Source organism: Dermochelys coriacea, chromosome 15 (assembly GCF_009764565.3).
Source record: "Dermochelys coriacea isolate rDerCor1 chromosome 15, rDerCor1.pri.v4, whole genome shotgun sequence".
NCBI lineage: Eukaryota > Metazoa > Chordata > Testudines > Dermochelyidae > Dermochelys > Dermochelys coriacea.
The window spans coordinates 16349986-16369563 of record NC_050082.1 but is presented as its reverse complement, the minus strand read 5'-3'; the positions used below and the strand labels follow the sequence as shown (position 1 = coordinate 16369563).

At 40.9% G+C, this 19578-nt stretch overlaps 1 protein-coding gene and 1 long non-coding RNA gene across 10 annotated transcripts in view; one reads left to right on the top strand and one right to left on the bottom strand.

Annotated features, from left to right (window-relative positions):
- Positions 1-19578, top strand: part of ARVCF (ARVCF delta catenin family member) — a 505185-nt gene that overhangs the window by 92668 nt on the left and 392939 nt on the right. For 6 of the 9 annotated variants that reach the window (XM_043498177.1, XM_043498178.1, XM_043498174.1 and 3 more), the window contains one exon: positions 220-272. The exons of the other annotated variants lie outside the window; for them this stretch is intronic. The gene's annotated coding sequence lies outside the window, so the exon portion shown is untranslated. The remainder of the gene's footprint in view (positions 1-219; positions 273-19578) is intronic. 9 annotated transcript variants of the gene reach the window in all.
- Positions 4115-4688, bottom strand: LOC122456814. The gene is made up of 2 exons (XR_006275896.1): positions 4397-4688; positions 4115-4248 (listed from the first exon to the last, which is right to left on the bottom strand). It is a non-coding gene; the product is annotated as an uncharacterized LOC122456814 (long non-coding RNA).

Here is a 19578-nt window from a genome sequence, read left to right as displayed (position 1 = left end):
TGCTGAAGCTAAAACCAGACAAAATGTATAACACATTTTTTTGCTTTTATGAGTCACTTGAGCAATAGTGACTAAGCAATAGCACAAAGAGGGGCTTCATGCTAATGAACTACAGTATGCCTGGGTTTAAAATGTGGTGAAATATATTGGAATTTTTTTGTTAATAGTTTCCCAATCTGGCTCAGTAGATACTGATTATGTTTTGACCTATCATTACAGAGGTCTCAATCATGTGTCACATGGAACTAGCATCAAGTTAGAAATCCGATAAGGTAAGACATTATTTAGCAGGGTTTTAGCCCACAAAAGTTTATGCCCAAATAAATTTGTTAGTCTCTAAGGTGCCACAAGCACTCCTGGTTCTTTTTACCAGAGTAAATAACCTCATTCTTTGGTATTAGTAAAGTGTAATTTAACAAAAAGAAATGGAGTACTTGTGGCACCTTAGAGACTAAAAAATTTATTTGAGCATAAGCTTTCGTGAGCTACCGAAGTGAGCTGTAGCTCACGAAAGCTTATGCTCAAATAAATTTGTTAGTCTCTAAGGTGCCACAAGTACTCCTTTTCTTTTTGCGAATACAGAGTAACACGGCTGCTACTCTGAAACCTGTAATATAATAGGGAATCCTGACAAAATGACTGGAAAGAAAAAAGAAATATTTATTGTGGTAGCATAAGAATACCTCATCTTGGATCTGTTCATTTATGTATAGCAAGATGTTGGTTCAGTATTTATGTTCAATACAGACTACAAGCTAGATGGGATACCATCACTCTCTCCTTGTGATGCAAATGGAAGGCATTGATACAAAGTTTTGCATCTGTTGATTCATTTCTGACCGGTGATAGTTTTCCTATGCTGCTCTGTAATGAGCTTATCTTCCAGTGTGTTTGCATGTAAGCAAGGGAAGGGTAGAGAAGGGAACAGGCAGGATTATAAAGAAAGCAAAATAGGTGATTAAAAATGCATCATAAGGGATGCCTTGTTTTCACACTCTTCGCATGGGTACTTTTATATCACGAGCAAATGCCCTAACTTAGCTTCACATGCCAGTGTCTCTGGATGCACAAGCAGAAATGAGCAGCACTCCACAAATCTGAGAAGCGTTACCATGTAGATTAAAATGCGTATTTGCTTCTGTTCAATCTGACAGTTTTGTTTTTATCATAATGAGGTAGATGTTGTGTATAGAACATAGTGCTAGGAAGACAGAGGATAATTAATACAGGATCCTGTATATACTGAGTGTTCAAAGAAGAGCATTAGTAATGGTGGCAACTGTTCACAAGCCATATAATGCCTTGTTCATCTTTTGTTTAAAATGTACAGCAATGGCACTTTAAAAACAAAAAATGCAGTGTTCCTTGTCCTTTTCTATTGCTTTGGAGACGTGAATAATCACCTTGGTAAATACAACGAGGAGTCCTTTGGCATCTTAGAGAGTAACAGATTTATTTGGGTTATACCTCTCTACTGAATTTTCCACTCCATGCATCTGGTGAAGTGGGTTTTAGCCCATGAAAGCTTATGCCCAAATACATTTGTTAGTCTCTAAGGTGCCACAAGGACTCCTTGTTGTTTTTGCTGATGCATACTAACACGGCTACCACTTTGAAACCCATCTTGGTAAATATCTCCCATTAACAGAAAATTAATATGAGTGTAGAACAGTTTATAGTTTTCTCATTGCTTATCACAGAAGGATTGTTTTGGGACATAGTTTGTCATATCAGAATGTGCTAAATATCAGTCAAATTCTTCAAAACCCCTTTGTATTATATATGGAAGAACATCTACTAGTTAAAACATAATTGGTAGTTGAGACGTGGCCTGTATTTCTGACTCTGCAACAGACTACCTATGTGATCTTGGGTGATTTGCTTATCTCTGTGCCTCATTTCCTCCATTAATAAAATGGGGATAATACCTACCTCACAAGTGTTAGGAGACTAAATTTTTAATGTCTGTAAAAGTGCCTTGAGATCCTAGATAGAAGCTCTCTGGGTTAGGGACCATGTCTTTATATGTTTTTATAGCGTTTAGAACGAGGAGTCCCCAATCCTGCATTGGGTTCTCTGGATATTACTCCAATGTATTAAATAATCCTTGCATGAAACGGTTATAGCAATATCGGTATTTCTAAAAAGACATAGATGGGTTTAAAAAATTGTGAGGGAAGCTCCAGAGGAAGTACACAGCAGGAAACTTTCAAAAATGTAAAAATAGGAACTTTCAGATAGAGTTGGTATTTGTCAGCTGTGCTAACAGCCCTCAGCCTTGTATCATCTTGATGAGCCTTTCTTGGGCAGAAGCAGGTTCTTGACTGCTATTCTGGTATTAGAGTAGCAGCCGTGTTAGTCTGTATTCGCAAAAAGAAAAGGAGTACTTGTGGCACCTTAGAGACTAACAAATTTATTAGAGCATAAGCTTTCGTGAGCTACAGCTCACTTCATCGGATGCATTTGGTCTTGAAGTGAGCTGTAGCTCACGAAAGCTTATGCTCTAATAAATTTGTTAGTCTCTAAGGTGCCACAAGTACTCCTTTTCTTTATTCTGGTATTGATGATTTAGCAAGCTTCCCCCTGCCTCTCTTTTTAAAAGCTGAGTCTTTTGTCAGATTAGCAGTTACAGTCTGAGCTATTTTTCTTCCTTTCAGCTCTTCCTGGAAACTACAGTGGGACCTGAAAAAGCAATATCCCAATATGTAGTGTTCTTATTACACTAGCTGTTTACACGCTTCATCCACTGGTGGAATGCAGCCACCTCTGGGGTGGAATGCTGCTTAAAGCACAACAATTTACTATAGGACAATTTAGGACATGAAGTAGTAAAACAGAGACAAGTTAGGCAGGACACTTATTCTTCCAAGGAGTGAAGTGAGATCTCTAACTATGAGTGCTGTATGATACCTCTGAAAGTGTACTGTCTCATGCTGGGATGTATTGACTGAAATGGAAGAGTGACATCTATTGAATACCCTCCATACCATTTCCTACAGGCTTTTCCTTCTAAGCACTGAGGGAGGCTGACACCTGAAGAAGAGCTCTGTGTAAGCTTGAAAGCTTGTATATTTCACCAACAGAAGTTGGTCTAATTAAAAGATATTTCCTCACTCACTTTGTCTCTCTAATATCCTGGGACCAACATGGCTATAAAACTGCATACAACTATTTAGATTGTGCAATCTGATGAGATCGTGGTCCAAGATGCAGTGGCTGCAGGGCGTATGTGCATTAGCAGAACATCAAGACAAATGTGCTTTTAGTTTATTGATTTTCTGTTTCCCTATTAGAAAATAGCTTATTTAATAACAAGAAATTTTAAAATGTTTTACTGTATATATTCTAACAAACAAGGCTCTTACCAAGTCAAATCTGGGGTTGACTTTGATGTAATGCTGTGGGTTTTTTAATTTTTAGCTCCTATCCTTTATTGCTTTCTGAAAATATTCATTATGAATGGATGGCTGATCTTAAGACAGTCTCTGTATGCTTTCCAGTTGCATCAAGCAATCCACACCCTAAAGGAATATTTAAGCTAAGTAGGGAGTAGTATAACAACTATTCGGTAATAATACACAACTCTAAGTCCTCTGCAGCATTAGTGGCTGCAAAGATTCTGTTAGCAAGTTTTTGTGAACAGTTCAATAGATGCAATAGTTCAGCAAGTGATTAAAAAGGGATTGTCTTTGTGTCTCCTCATGATGACCCACCTATCTGGAGCATTTAATTATCTTTATTGCTTTTATTGAATTATCCTAGGCTCTAGTGTGTGCCCCTGATAGCTTTTACTGCCCTTAAGTACTGTGGCTTCAAGGTATTTAAGATTAGGATGGTGTCTGCCATTCATAGCTAGAAACAGTTGGAGAGCTTCTATAATGGAAGGCAGAAATGGTATTTGAATTATGATTCACTGAGTAGGCTGCAACTTTGTAACTGTTAGCTCGAAACTCTCTTGTTTGGCATGGGCATGTTCAGAAGCCTTCACTTCCCTGGTGTCATTGCTGTATTTCACCTATGTTTTTTCCATTCTCTCTCACTCTGTCTTCAATCTGCCGCCCTCCCCACCATGTATTATTCTAATTTTGTTCTTTTGTTTTGTTTTTCTTTTTTCTTTTTGATTCTTTCTCCCACTCCTCTCCTCTCTTTTCTCACCTCCAGTTTCCTCATCTGTTTTTCTCCCTCTCCGTTTCCTCCCATTTTTCTTGTTCCCTTTTCTAGTTCACTCCCATGGCTTCAGTCTTTTTTCTGGTTTCAGGGTAGCAGCCGTGTTAGTCTGTATTCGCAAAAAGAAAAGGAGTACTTGTGGCACCTTAGAGACTAACAAATTTATTAGAGCATAAGCTTTCGGGAGCTACAGCTCACTTCATCGGATGCATTTGGTGGAAAAAAAAACTGTTCTCATCTGTTCCCAGTGTTTAATTCTCTAGTAATGTTTTCCACATAGCGTCATTTCTCCTATAAACATGAGGTCTGAGGTTTGTCCAGCCTGAACTGATGGATAGCTCAGTGGAAGTGTTCTGGTGAATTTTAGATTATTTTCTTCGAGGCAACTATACCACATCTTACTTGTTTTAAGGCTCCTTATAGCCTATTAGTTGCAGAATTGCTCTCAGTCAGCTGTAAAGAGCCTGCTCCTCTCCTGCTTTCAGTGATAATGAACTTGATCTGCATGCTGCTACCATCTGATATCAGCCTTGTGGGCCACTTCTTAAATATTATCATGTGGAAAGGGGAGGCACCAGATTTCTCTGAGGATTGCTTCCAGATTGCTGAATGGGGCAGAGAGAAGCAACTTTTTGGCATCTTTGCCAATCGCCACTCTAAGTGCTGAGGCAAATCTTACAGTGACTCTGGTTAATGTTCCATAACCATGTGGTCTTTCATGCACAGCTCTGACCTATAAGTGTTGGTGTATATGAAAATGCAAATACAACCTGAAAGAGTAGCCAAAACCTTGAATAAGGTTTATTTCCTCTCAGCTTCATTTCTAAGATTCTTCTGAAATTACTTCAGAAAATCTATATGGTTTAATAAAGAATTAGATCCTGTCTGTAGAATTTTTAAATCAACTTGTAGACTTTAATAGAGATTTTATCCCTGTTATAGAATTTCATAGTTTTGTTTAAACATTCTATAGAAAGGCTCTTATTCTCTATTTTTAGAATCACAGAAATGTAGGGCTGGAAGGGACCTTGAGAGGTCATCTAGTTCAGCCCTCTGCTCTGAGGCAAGACTAACCATACCTAGACCATCCCAGACAGGGGTTTGACTAAGCTGTTCTTAAAAACCTCCAATGACAGGAATTCCCCAGCCTCTATTGGCAGCCTACCTCAGAGCTTAATTGTCCTTACAGTTAGAAAGTTTTTCCTAATATCTAACCTAAATCTCCCCTGTTGCAGATTTAGTTCTAAAGGATTTTTCCAAAAGGGTTTTTTCTCTCCCCCCATCTTTTTTTAAGTTATTCTAGTGGGAAATGGGGATGTGATAGCATTCCCAGCATGGAAGAAATTTAGAAACTGTAGCTAAAGCCTGGGTAGGGGTCTTTTCTGTCTTTCTTATTCTTTATCTATTAACATGTAAAAGGCTGGGTTATTGACACTTTATCATATTTATTGTAGGTTCCTGGATCTTGTTTTCATAGTTACAACCTGGTAGTCAGAAAGAGTTGAGCTGGTTTCAAAGTTATGCTAATTGACAGTTTCTCAGGGAAAATAATCCCCAAATTTCAGGCGCTAAACAATCATTCTTGCCCTAGAACTTGGGCAACTGTTTTGTGTAGCTATTCCTTATTGACCAGACTGCATATGCAAACTGACTTTTTTGGTGAGATCAAGTTATGTTTACATGACTTGACTGCCAAAAACTTTCCGTCAGTTCTGTCCTCCCTCCCCAGAACTCAGAAAGCTATATTCATTCGGTGCTGGCATAAATTTTCAAGAGAAGTCACTGTGATAAAATATTTCCCTATGTACTTCCATAGATCTGAATTTTGCAAAGTGAGCCCACTCTGAAATCACCTCGCAGCAGCAGCTACTGTCCTGTGCTCCTTGTTTCGGGTGTTGCGATCTGGCAAATGTAATCACAGCGCCACTCAGATTTGGCCTGACTGCCCTTCCGTAATGATGACCACACTGTCATGTTAACGAAGCGGCAGCCAGGCCAAATTTGAATGAGTCGCACTGTGACCCATTGCGCCATGTCACAATGCCTAGCTTCAAACAGGTATAAACTGCACTTGTAAACCATGTCTACACTACAGACTTGAACTGATGCAACTACTTCAGTAGCAAAATCCCAGTGCAGACAAGAACTTATTGACCTAATTGGGGTGGACATATAAAATGAATAGTGCTAGTGTGCAGTAATGCTGACAGAAGTCCTACTTCCATCACTTAAGAGACAGGGGACAGGGAGGAACAGCTCTTAATCCTACTCCCTGGTAATGTCCACTTAGTGCTATATATTCAGAATATCTTAAATTGAGTGCTCTGAATAACGGGTCTATTTTAATGTCTAGTGGTTATCCAATTAAAAGATAAAGCCCCAGGCACTTCCAAGTCGTCAAAGTTAGCAAAAGAACTTTCAGCACTATCTAAAATTTGGTTTGTCTCTATTTTTTAATGAAGAGGTGGTAAAAGAAAAATTATTAATGCAATCACTCTAAATAGCTCTGATGTAGAAACTCTGATTTGGGAGCACTTATGCACATTCTTTGAGCTAGTGGTGACTGTGAACACTAAATAGCAGTGAAGAGATTGTATCAGCTACCCTGTCTTCAAGGCTTTATGGACAAAAAGGGAATGTATCAGTTGTGTCAGCTCTATGGAATTAGTAAACTCAATTGAAAAGCCCCACTAAGACTTATGAAGTGGTTTTGGTTGGTCATGTTTTAGCCTAGGCTCCGCAATAGGCTAAAACTTGGCCAACTAACATAGCTTTATATATGTTGGCTTGTATCTTAGCAAAGCTTTTCAATTGTGTTAAGATAACTTAATTGAGCTGACACAATTGAAACATACCCTTTTGCAAAAAAGAAAAGGAGTACTTGTGGCACCTTAGAGACTAACAAATTTATTTGAGCATAAGCTTTTGTGAGCTACAGCTCACTTCATCGGCAACCCTTTTGGCTATCAGGACAGGTCCAAGAGAGCACCTTTGCTTGGCCTTACACTCCCATACCTGTCTGCAGCATTCTTGGCTGGCAAGCTGTGAACTAGCTTTGGAATCCACTTGAGAGGAAGCAGATTGCCTGTGCTTTGAGAATGTTAAATTTTATATTGCTAGCTGTCACAGCTTTGATTTAAAACTACTTCTGCTTATGAATTGCTTAGGCAATGTCTGGTGGCTGAAGTACGGGATGAAGTACCAAGAAGTCAGATTCTATTCCTGGTTCTGCCACTGACTTGCTGTATGACCTTGCACAATTCATGTAATCTCTCTGTGGCTCTGGTTTTCCTCATAAATTAAAAAAAAAGGGGGTTGGTGGTGGTGAATTCTTTCTACAACTATCTCATAAAAAGAAATGTGTATAATGTTTGTAGACTGCTTAAGATTCTCAGATGTAGACGTCTATAGAAATGATAAATATATAATTTAAAAAGAAAAGGAGTACCCGTGGCACCTTAGAGACTAACAAATTTAATTTAATTATTTCTTATTGTAACTTGTTTCATTAGTATGAAGTGTTAAGCTTGTTGAAGTTACCAAATTCAGTCTGAAGCTAGTGTATTCTGCCAGCCTACCAGCAAAATATATTCTCCTATCCTAATCTGTGGCTTTACTTTTTCCTGTTGTTTGGCTGCTATTGTGCACACCCTGAGAAAAGGCAGTATTTCAAAAGGGGGAGGTAGTGACCTTGTATATTCAGTAGCTTGTGCATCAGTTTAAATTTGTAAATTGCTTTAAAACTTAATGATAAAAATATATAAATGTAAGATTATCGCTATCAAGATTCTTACCATAAATGTGGTTTAAACTGTAATCTCATTTGCTTTTGTTTGTGACACAGTTTTTCCTACTTTCTCCAGTGTAGTCTTCAAGTGATAGGTGGGGATAGTGCAGTATGGTTGGGGAGATGTCTGGACGCATCCCTGCTGCAAAGAGATTGTGTAGAGTGAAATAGAAAATTAAATTGACTGTGAGGCAGTATTAAAAGTTGCTTCACAAAGTGTAAAAACTTTCCCTTAACTAGCCTGATTAATAATGTTAACTTTATAGATAATAGGACAATTAGTTGACTTTCTCTCTCATAAAATCTGTACATTTGAAAAGACATTGCTTATATTCAGCCATTGAAATATCTGGAAAAAATGTAATGTCTCCAAAGTGTAAACTTAAAACTAACATTTAAGGATTGCTTTATATTATTATGCTTATTTTATTTCCAGCCAACTAAAATTCCCATTCCATTCCCAATGGATACATTCTTTCCAAATTTCCCAGTTTTAGCTCAGGCTTTGCCTACATTTTTCTATGTACATTGGTAGTTGTTCTCTTTCAATATTTGCATAAAAACAAACTGCAGAGGCCTTGAGGGGACCATGCTTGAAGTTCATGTTCCCAGGTGAGGGGTTCTGTAGCCTTCTATTGCTGGGATATTAAAATTGCAGTTAAACTGTAATTTTCTGAGAACTCTACCTATAAATACCAATAATATTCTGTTTTAATTAATTTTGCTAGCAAGCCCTTCCTCTTTCCTGCTTCTCTCTGAATGACTCATTATCTCAGTTAGTGACATAGGAATGTGATGTCAGTGAAAGTTTATATCTTTTTTTAATTTGCTAAGGTTGAATGACTGGATTTTATGCTAGTCTGAAATTTCGTTAGTCTGTAGTTCAGCAGGAAATAGAATCAAACCCACATTTAAACTGTAAGGCTGTTAGAGATGAGTTTGGATCTGGAATTTTGGTTCAGACCTGTCTCTAGTTATGCACTGTATAAGAACTTAATAGGTTCACTCCTGTTAATACATTGAACTGCTGGCATTTTCACTCCTCATTTAGCCAGTCTGATTCCTGCATTGCTTCAGTGAGAATTACTTGTATCTGGGGCGGAAAGTGCAAGAATAGGATCCAGAGCGACATCAGACAGTACTGCCCAGGCTAGATCTTACAAGCAGCTGAACACTCCTGCAAGGTGTTGATTGCTCTCAGTTCCCAGGGACTGCATGGTGCTAAGTAGCTTGCAGATTTGAGTCCCTGTGACCCGATGGCTACTCTGGCGTGAGTGACATTTGCCAATGTAAAATATTTAAAATAAAACCTGTAGCTTTAAAAAAAATACAGTCTCCTGTCACAAAGATTATAGTTCAGTAAAATACATGGTAGCTGTTTTCAGTTTGAGCATTAAATCAGTCTTGTTAACATGGCACCATTTAATTTAAGGAACCTATGTCATTTTGTACAAGTGGTGGAATCTATCAAGTAGTTTTTTCCCCCTTGAATACCCCTAATTTTCTTCAACACATGATGTATTATTTTTCAATGCAAAGAGAATGCTTTTTCTTTAAATAAAAACTTGTGGAAATGAAGTTGTCTTTAAAGAATGAGAGAATGTACTTCTAACTGCTTTTTAAACTGTGCATAAGAGCTCTAGCCATATTATCTAGATTGGCAGAATTCTGCCTATAGTGACCTGCTTTAAAAATTGGCTTGTGTGCCTGGCTGATGATTTCCAAACCTTGTTATGAGGTCACACTGTCAGTTGGCACAGAAGGTCTATTGTGGTACTTAAGTTATGGCCTAAGTATTTATTATATGTGTGACTTTGATGCATGACTGTACGATCTTCCAGTAAGATACAGGGTTATTCATGAGACCCAGTTGCATAGTGCCTGTGCTGTTACCAAAGCCAGTGTTATGGTCCTTGCATTATGTGCTATGATTTTACCTCCAAAATAATTTATTCAAACCTTAAAATATTGTCAGTACATCTATATGGAGAGTCTTTGTTTGGCCTTAAATTGACACCAAAGTTCAATTTTTCATGTGCATGGTATCGAAATCTGAAATGAGACTGAGGGATTGAGACTGTCCTATACCCAGAATGAAACTGCTGGTGGGCATTTAAAAGAAAATCTGAATATCTGACACAAATTACTCCACATCTTGATAACACAGCCGAACCTTGATAATTCACACTAATAAGTAGGGCTCATTGAGGATTAGTAAGTGAACTGACACTGTTAAATAATCAAGGACATTGCATCACAAAATGTACTTCAATCTCTTTATTTTGACTAACATGGTTTAGTTTTAATTATTTATGATTCTTCTGGTATATTAGGATATTCCATAAATGTAATGAAGCCTTAGTAACACGAGACTTCTCTACAGCTGTGCTATCACATTTTTGCTGGGAAGTGGGATGAGGCTGCCAGATTATTTGTGAGAATTATTGGGTTTTATATATTAAATGAGAACTACTGAGGTGCTACTGTAGTGTGGTCTGTCTTTATTTTGTGTTAGTTCTATAGCCTAATCAATTCTTCTCTTGATTTGCATGAAATCACCATTAACATTAATGGGAGTTAAAGTATGTGTACATGTCAAAGGAAAAGTGAGAACTGAAGGGACAGGAAGACTGGCTTCCTCGAGAACAGCGATAGTCATAGATAAAGGACTAAATTCTGCCTTTTGTTGCATGTGGGAGGTTTTGCCCTTCTGGGAATTGCATATGCACATCCAGAGGTAGATTGTTTCCTAAATGTGACGTTTCACTCCATATTCTTTATGAAAATATGCTTATGATGTGAATATGATATAACTGAGATATACTTTATGCAAGATAGCTCATGTGAGGTATCATTGGAAAGGTTATGATTTACTGAATGTGATTATCCAATTTGTATGCCTATATCATTTCTGTATCTGAAGTTAGGAATATTAACTATGTACCTGTATTTCAAATGTGTTACTTTGGGTGTCACCCCCAACCAGCAGGGCTAATGGGCCATTAGCCAGGCAGGGCTAATGGGCCATTAGCACAGACAATGGACTGTGGAAGAGCTTAGTCTTTTTGTGGACTCTGGAGACAGCCTATGAACAATGGCTGCCACCGCCCTGCAGAGACATGAGTCCAAGTCACCTGGTACTGGATACCCCACCTCCCCTTTTGGAATGCCAGTGGTTTTCCACTAGAAGACAAAGGGTTCCCGCCTTATACAAGAGCTATATGAGGCAGGGGAGTGACATCATCATGGTTCTCCTCTCCCTCCCCACCTAAGAACGAGGAGTACTTGTGGGACCTTAGAGACTAACAAACAAGAAGTGGAAGACTGGACAAATGACCAGGGAAGAGTATAAAAATATTGCTTGGGCATGCAGGAGTGAAATCAGGAAGGCCTAATCACACCTGGAGTTGCAGCTAGCAAGAGATGTTAAGAGTAACAAGAAGGTTTTCTTCAGGTATGTTAGCAACAAGAAGAAAGTAAGGAAAGTGTGGGCCCCTTACTGAATGAGGGAGGCAAACTAGTGACAGAGGATGTGGAAAAAGCTAATGTACTCAATGCTTTTTTTGCCTCTGTCTTCATGAACAAGGTCAGCTCCCAGACTGCTGCACTGAGCAGCACAGCATGGGGAGGAGGTGACCAGCCTTCTGTGAAGAAAGAAGTGGTTCGGGACTATTTAGAAAAGCTGGATGAGCACAAGTCCATGGGGCCGGATGCGCTGCATCCGAGAGTGCTAAAGGAGTTGCAGAGCCAATGGCCATTATCTTTGAAAACTCATGGCGATCGGACGACTGGAAAAAGGCTAATGTAGTGCCCATCTTTAAAAAAGGGAAGAAGGAGGATCCTGGGAACTACAGGCCAGTCAGCCTCACCTCAGTCCCTGGAAAAATCATGGAGCAGGTCCTCAAGGAATCAATTCTGAAGCACTTAGAGGAGAGGAAAGTGATCAGGAACAGTCAGCATGGATTCACCAAGGGCAAATCATGCCTGACTAATCTAATTGCCTTCTATGACAAGATAACTGGCTCTGTGGATGAGGGGAAAGCAGTGGACGTGTTGTTCCTTGACTTTAGCAAAGCTTTTGACACAGTCTCCCACAATATACTTGCCAGCAAGTTAAAGAAGTATGGGCTGGATGAATGGACTATAAGGTGGATAGAAAGCTGGCTAGATCGTCGGGTTCGACGGGTAGTGATCCATGTCTAGTTGGCAGCCGGTATCAAGTGGAGTGCCCCAAGGGTCGGTCCTGGGGCCCGTTTTGTTCAATATCTTCATTAATGATCTGGAGGATGGTGTGGATTGCACCCTCAGCAAGTTTGCAGATGACACTAAACTGGGAGGAGAGATAGATACACTGGAGCGTAGGGATAGGATACAGAGGGACCTAGACAAATTAGAGGATTGGGCCAAAAGAAATCTGATGAGGTTCAACAAGGACAAGTGCAAAGTCCTGCACTTAGGACGGAAGAATCCCATGCACAGCTACAGACTAGGGACCAAATGGCTAGGCAGCAGTTCTGCAGAAAAGGACCTAGGGGTTACAGTGGACGAAAAGCTGAATATGAGTCAACAGTGTGCCGTTGTTGCCAAGAAGGCCAATGGCATTTTGGGCTGTATAAATAGGGGCATTGCCAGCAGATCGAGGGATGTGATCGTTCCCCTCTATTTGACATTGGTGAGGCCTCATGTGGAGTACTGTGTCCAGTTTTGGGCCCCACACTACAAGAAAGATGTGGAAAAATTGGAAAGCGTCCAGCGGAGGGCAACAAAAATTATTAGGGGACTGGAACAAATGACTTATGGGGAGAGGCTGATGGAACTGGGATTGTTTAGTCTGCGGAAGAGAAGAATGAGGGGAAATTTGATAGCTGCTTTCATTTACCTGAAAGCGGGTTCCAAAGAGGATGGATCTAGACTGTTCTCAGTGGTAGCAGGTGACAGAACGAGGAGTAATGGTCTCAAGTTGCAGTGGGGGAGGTTTAGGTTGGATATTAGGAAAAACTTTTTCACTGGGAGGGTGGTGAAACACTGGAATGCGTTACCTAGAGAGGTCGTGGAATCTCCTTCCTTAGAAGTTTTTAAGGTCAGGCTTGACAAAGCCCTGGCTGGGATAATTTAGATGGGGATTGGTCCTACTTTGAGCAGGGGGTTGGACTAGATGACTTCCTGAGGTTCCTTCCAACCCTGCTATTCTATGATTCTATGAAATTTATTTGAGCACAGGCTTTCATGGGCTAAAGCCCACTTCATCAGATGCATGCAGAGGAAAATACAGTAGGAAGATAGATAGATAGATAGAGAACATGAAAAAATGGGGGTTGCCATACCAACTCGAACGAGAGTAATCGATTAAGGTGGGCTATTATCAGCAGGAGAAAAAAACTTTTGTAGTGATAATCAGGATGGCCCATTTCAAACAGTTGCCAAGAAGGCGTGAGTAACAATAGGGGGTAAATTAGCATGGGGAAATAGTTTTTAGTTTGTGTAATGACTCATCCACTCCCAGTCTCTATTCAAGCCTAATTTAATGGTGTCCAGTTTGCAAATTAATTCCTGTTCTGCAGTTTCTCGTTGGAGTCTGTTTTTGAAGTTTTTGTGTTGAATAATTGCTACTTTTAGGTTGGTAATTGAGTGTCCAAGGAGGTTGAAGTGTTCTCCGACTGGTTTTTGAATGTTATAATTCTTGATGTCTGATTTGTGTCCATTTATTCTTTTGCGTAGAGACTGTCCGGTTTGGCCAATGCACATGGCAGAGGGGCATTACTGGCACATGATGGCATATATCACATTGGTAGATGTGCAGGTGAACAAGCCTCTGATAGGACCTAATCACATCAGCCACACTATATGGTATCCCTTGAATAGATATGTGAACACAGTTGGCAACGGGCTTTGTTGCAAGGATAGGTTCCTGGGTTAGTGTTTTTGTTGTGTGGTTGCTGGTGAGTATATGCTTCAGGTTGGGGGGCTGTCCTGTCTCCCAAGATCTGTGAGATTGAGAGATCGTCCTTCAGGATAGCTTGTAGACCCTTGATGTTGCGGTGTAGAAGTTTTAGTTGGGGGCTGAAGGTGATGGCTAGTGGCGTTCTGTTACTTTCTTTGTTGGGCCTGTCCTGTAGTAGGTGATTTCTGGGTACTCTTCTGGCTCTGTCATTCTGTTTCTTCACTTCAGCAACTGGGTATTGTAGTTGTAAGAACGCTTGATAGAGACCTTGTAGGTGTTTGTCTCTGTCTGAGGGGTTGGAGCAAATGTGGTTGTATCTTAGAGTTTGGCTGTAAACAATGGATCGTGTGGTGTGGTCTGGATGAAAGCTGGAGGCATGCAGGTAAGTATATTGGTCAGTAGGTTTCCAGTATAGGATGGTGTTTATGTGACCATCGCTTAATAGCACTGTAGTGTCCATGAAGTGGCTCTCTTGTGTGGACTGCTCCAGGCTGAGGTTGATGGTGGGATGGAAATTGTTGAAATCATGGTGAAATTTCTCAAGGGCTTCTTTTCCATGGGTCCAGATGATGAGGATGTCATCAATGTAGCGCAAGTAGAGTAGGGGCATTAGGGGATGAGAGCTGAGGAAGCACTGTTCTAAGTGAGCCAGAAAAATGTTGGCATACTGTGGGGCCATGCAGGTACCCATAGCAGTGCCGCTGACTTGAAGGTATACATTGTCCCCAAATGTGAAATAGTTTTGTGGGTGAGGACAAAGTCACAAAGTTCAGCCACCGGGTTTGCCGTGACATTATCGGGGATACTGTTCCTGACAGCTTGTAGTCCATCTTTGTGTGGAATGTTGACCTGGAAGCAAGAACTGAACTGAGGGGAGAAAGGTTGAACCCAAGCTGGAAGGGCTTTTAGCTTGTGAGTAATAATACCTAAGTTCTCAAGAGGGAGACCAGTGCAGCTGCCTTTCAAGACTTTCTGTAATCTGCCTGCAACTATACCTAGGGTGAGAAATACTATTTGTAACCAATTTCTTTAGTGAAACTAGCTTAGTTTGCATGTTTGGTTTCATTTGCTTAGTAATATGCTTTGTTCTGTCTGTTATCTCTTATATTCACTTAAAATCCACTTTTGTTAGTTAATAAACTTATTTTTTGTTTATAATAAAACCCAGTTTATACAATTTTTAATTTGGGGGGGGGGCAAGAAATGTACACATCTCTCTTCACATTGAAGAAGAGGGTGGATTTTTATGAGCTTGCGCTGTGCAGATTTTTCTATACAGCACAAGACAGTATTATTTTGAGTTTATCTCCCAAAAAGGAGTGTACATGTGAGTGCTGGGGGAGTCCTTTCACACAGAGCTGACTTCAGTCTGTGTTTGAAGTGGGGTGTGGCCCTAGCTGTGCGTGTGTGTGTGTGTGTGTGTGTGTGTGTGTGCTGCAAGAAGCCGGATAGCTTAATTCAGCAAAGCAGGGAGGGGGAACCCAGGCTGAAATCCCAGTACATCATATGGCATCCAAAAAGGGGGGGTCCAACCCATCACACTAAAAGTTCCTTTTTATTGATTGCATCAAGATGAGAGTAACTTAGCTTTAAGCACATGACTCCCCCAAACTTCTTAATGACTCTTGGCCCAATTCTGCCCTCAGTTACACCGGAACAGTTCCTTTTGAGAATTGTGCCTGTGTAACGGAGGACTGAGGTGGGCAGTAGCTCTAGTGAGTGCTGCCTTTAAGGTAATTTTAGGCAGGGGACTGCAAATAGCTTTCTAATTGAGTAACTAGAATTCAGTAAAATAAGGAGTGAAAACTACAGGAGAACCATGAGGGTGCACACCATGTTGAAAATTGGATGTGGTGCCTTCTATTGGAATAAAGTCAACACTCTAGTCATTAAAAAACAAAACAACAACTTCCCCTTACACCTATATGTATCACCTGTATCTTGGACTGAGCTCATGGAGTCAAGGCAGTGTCATACACACACGATGTAAAGGCAATGACAAGGAGACTTAAAAATGTATATGTGGAAGGTAATGACAGATCAGTTAAGTGGGCCAAATTCATCACTGACATAAGCAGGAGGTAGAATTCATCACAGGTGTAAGACATGAATTTAATAGATTTAAATCAAGGACAAATTTGCCTCAGTGGTGGTAAATAAAAGGCCTGAGTTAAGGACAGATACAATAGGCAATGGTTGAAGGATGGGGGTTGGTTAGGTGGAGGCATACTAATATGAAGAAAATTAGATTGAAGCCAAAAGCTTACTTGATTAAGGCAGGCAGAGAGGGTGAAGTAGAGGTAGTCATTAAAGGTTTTAAGAGATGTGCAGTTAAATATCAAAAGTGAACTTAATGTTTTTAATTTCATTTGCTACTAATTTAGCACATAATGTTGCATATGTGACTGAACAGCTACTCATTTTTAAAGTCATTATAAGGGGAGCTGGTAGCAACCCCCATATTTAAGGTTGCCTGATGCTTTCCGTTAAAATTTTTGTGGCATTTTAGAAAGAAATGCTAATACCTCTGTTGTTTTCAGCAGGCTTTTGAAATGCAGCAGGAAGCATGCTCTGGGGCTAGAGATATACCTTGAAATTCCGCTCAGGTTTTGCTAGTTATAAACTACAGTTATGAGCTGGGTGAAACCTTATTATGGGATCAAGATAGGTGTGGACTCACCCTTTAGTTAACATAACTGTAAGCATAACCCCCATGTAAGACAAAAGGAGTGTGAACAGTGGTGTGCAGTGAATACAGGGGTGCATTCAGTCACAGTGTAGAAGGTGGAACAAAGAGAACCTGACAACAGATGAGAGAGGGATAGAGAAGGAATAGCTGAAAGCATGGTTGCTGAACCTGGAAGAAACCTGGGGAGAGATTTTTGGATCAGGGATATAGACCGAAAAGAGTGCTTTCAGGGTTGTGAGCAAAAGATGATGTTTTCTGCTATTTGATTCTTTCTATGTTCAGACACTGGACTTAGTACATTCTTTGTAAATAAACATTGCATCAAAGAAAATACCAGAGTCCATCAATTTCTGCTTCCAACTGGAACATTCCCAGGGCTCTAAACTTTGACTAATCACTCATGTCGAAAGAGGAACATTAATCACAATTTCCTCCATCTCTCTAGGGTTGCCAACCCTCCCAGTTTCGCTGAGAGTCTCCCAGAATCAGGCCCTATCTCCCGGAGGCTACTGAAGCCAAACCGGGAGATTTTAGGTGCTAAAAGTCTGGGGGCACCGAGGGGCTAAGGCAGGGTCCCTGCCTGCCATGGTCCCATGCCACTCCCGGAAGTGGCAGGCACATCCCTGCAGACCCAGAGGCAGGGGGCAGGGAGTCTCCACGCACTGACCTCATGCCGACTCCGCAGTTCCCATTGGCCGGGAACTGTGGCCAATGGGAGCTGCGGGGCTGGCGCTTGCAGGAGTTGACAGTGTGTGGAGCCCCCTGACCAGGGGCCGCAGGAATGTGCTGATCCGCTTCTGGGAGTGGTGCGGAGCCAGGGCAGGCAGGGAGCCTGCGTTAGCCCTGCTGCGCCGCTGCCCGGGAGCCACCCAAGGTAAGCACCTCCTGGCGGGAGCCTGTACCCCAACCCCCTGCCCCAGCCCTTAGCTCCCTCCTGCACCCAAACTCCCTCCCAGAGCCTGTGCCCTACACCCCCCCTACATCCCTACCCCATCCCAGAGCCCTCTCTTGAGCCCAAACTCCCTCACAGAGCCTGCACCCCTCCCACACCCCAATCCCCTGTCCCAGCTCTGAGCCCCCTCCTGCGCCCAAACTCCCTCCCAGAGCTTGCATGCCAGACCCCCTCCCGCACTCCAAACCCCTCGGCCCCAGCCCAGAGCCCACACCCTCTCCCACACTCCAACCCCCTGCTCCAGCCTGGCGAAAGTGAGTGAGAAAGGGGATGAGTGAGTGACGGGGGGTGGGGAGGGATGGAGTGCGCAGGGTGGGGCCTTGGAGAAGGGGCAGGGTCTTGGGGCAGGGGCGGGGAAGTGAACAGGGCAAGGGTGTTTGGGTTTGTGTGATTAGGCAGTTGGCAACCCTAGCTCTCAATTGAAATTTAGCAGTATTCCACAATAACTGAAGACAAACATTCTTAAGAGCCAGATCACCACAGCAGCGCACACCGCACTGGGAATGTCTGGGAACTGTTGGGACAGCTGGCCTTGACCATACCTATGGACCCTCAGCAGCCTATCTGAAAGCATGATCTGGGGCAGGAGGAGGGGGAGGAAAGAGAACTGGGTAGGACTGAGCTTCCCTCAGCTATCCTTGGGACCCACCATATGGTACCAGCAGCCCATCCACACCTCCAGAATAACTGTTTCTCCTGCTGTCCGCTACAGTAGTTAATCTTGTAACTCAAGCTGTGTTGTGATATTGAAGGTATGGGGTTCAGACTGCACTGATGATTCACGATAGAGGTATGATTGCATTGTTTTAACCTTTTTTTTTTTTCACCTTTTTTTCCTTTAAAAATTAAACCCCCTAGGAAATTACACATCAATAACTTTTCTTTTAATATAGATTTAGGTTGCAAAGTCATTAACTTGAAAGTTAGGAAATGCACAGGCAGCTGTAAATGTCTGGCAACCTTAATTCTGTCTCCTTGTGCATATGATAATATTTAATTACATTACAGTATTTAATAGATTCTAAGGCCAGAAGGGATTAATGTCGTCACATGCTATTTTCTCCTTTGACTCCTGCTTCATTCATTGTAGACACACAATGTGTAAATTAGAATTAGGAGAAAATGAGTCACAGTAGTTTTGGCATTTCCTAACTTTATAGTGCTTGACTTTGCAATGCAAGTAACTTTATCTTACCTATTTTTTGTATGTAATCAAATATATAATTTTAGAAAACTCTCGTATTAATTTAAGATTTTTATGAACACATACTTGGTAACTGTACAGATTTCAATCAGATACAGAAAAATTAAGTTCACTGAGGTTTAATACTCCAGTAATTATTTTCATTACCAAGAGAGCAATATGCTTTAATTTTTTAAATTTGGAATTTTACGCTATCATAATTTATGCCAATTTCTTTCCTAAAGTAATCCTTCCTGGATTAGAGAGTTTAAGGTAATTCAAAAGTAATTTTATATTATGAGTTTACTTTGAATAATGAGTCTTCTATTAGATATATTGTTACCCTACAGTGTATGTTTTGCAGACAAATGATTCAGATTAGTTTAAATGAGACATCAGAGGGTGAAGATGACAAAGGGAAAGGTAAGGAGAGATACTGTTCTTAAAAGTTAATATGAGTGTTTAAAAGAAAGGTATGTTTTTTAAAAGGGTATAATCTAGAAGAATAAAAGGAATCGTGAACAATAAAGTAGGATTTTCAAATGTGAGGCATGCAATTGTGCATTCAAAAATATTGTATAAGTGTATATAGCTACAGTACTACAATTGCATTGGCAACTCAAAGTGTTTATGCAAATACATTCATAACTGGCCATTTATTTATGAATTTACTTGATGTGCTCATGAGCATAATAATGATTATTGCAAATAAGGCACACACAGTACTCCTGGGGGAATTCTGCACCACTGCGCATACGCAGAATTCATGTCCCCTGCAGATTTCTTTGCTTCCCCGCAGAAAAATGACTTTCTGACAGGGAAGCAAAGGGAAGCTGCAAGAGCAGTCACAGACCACTCC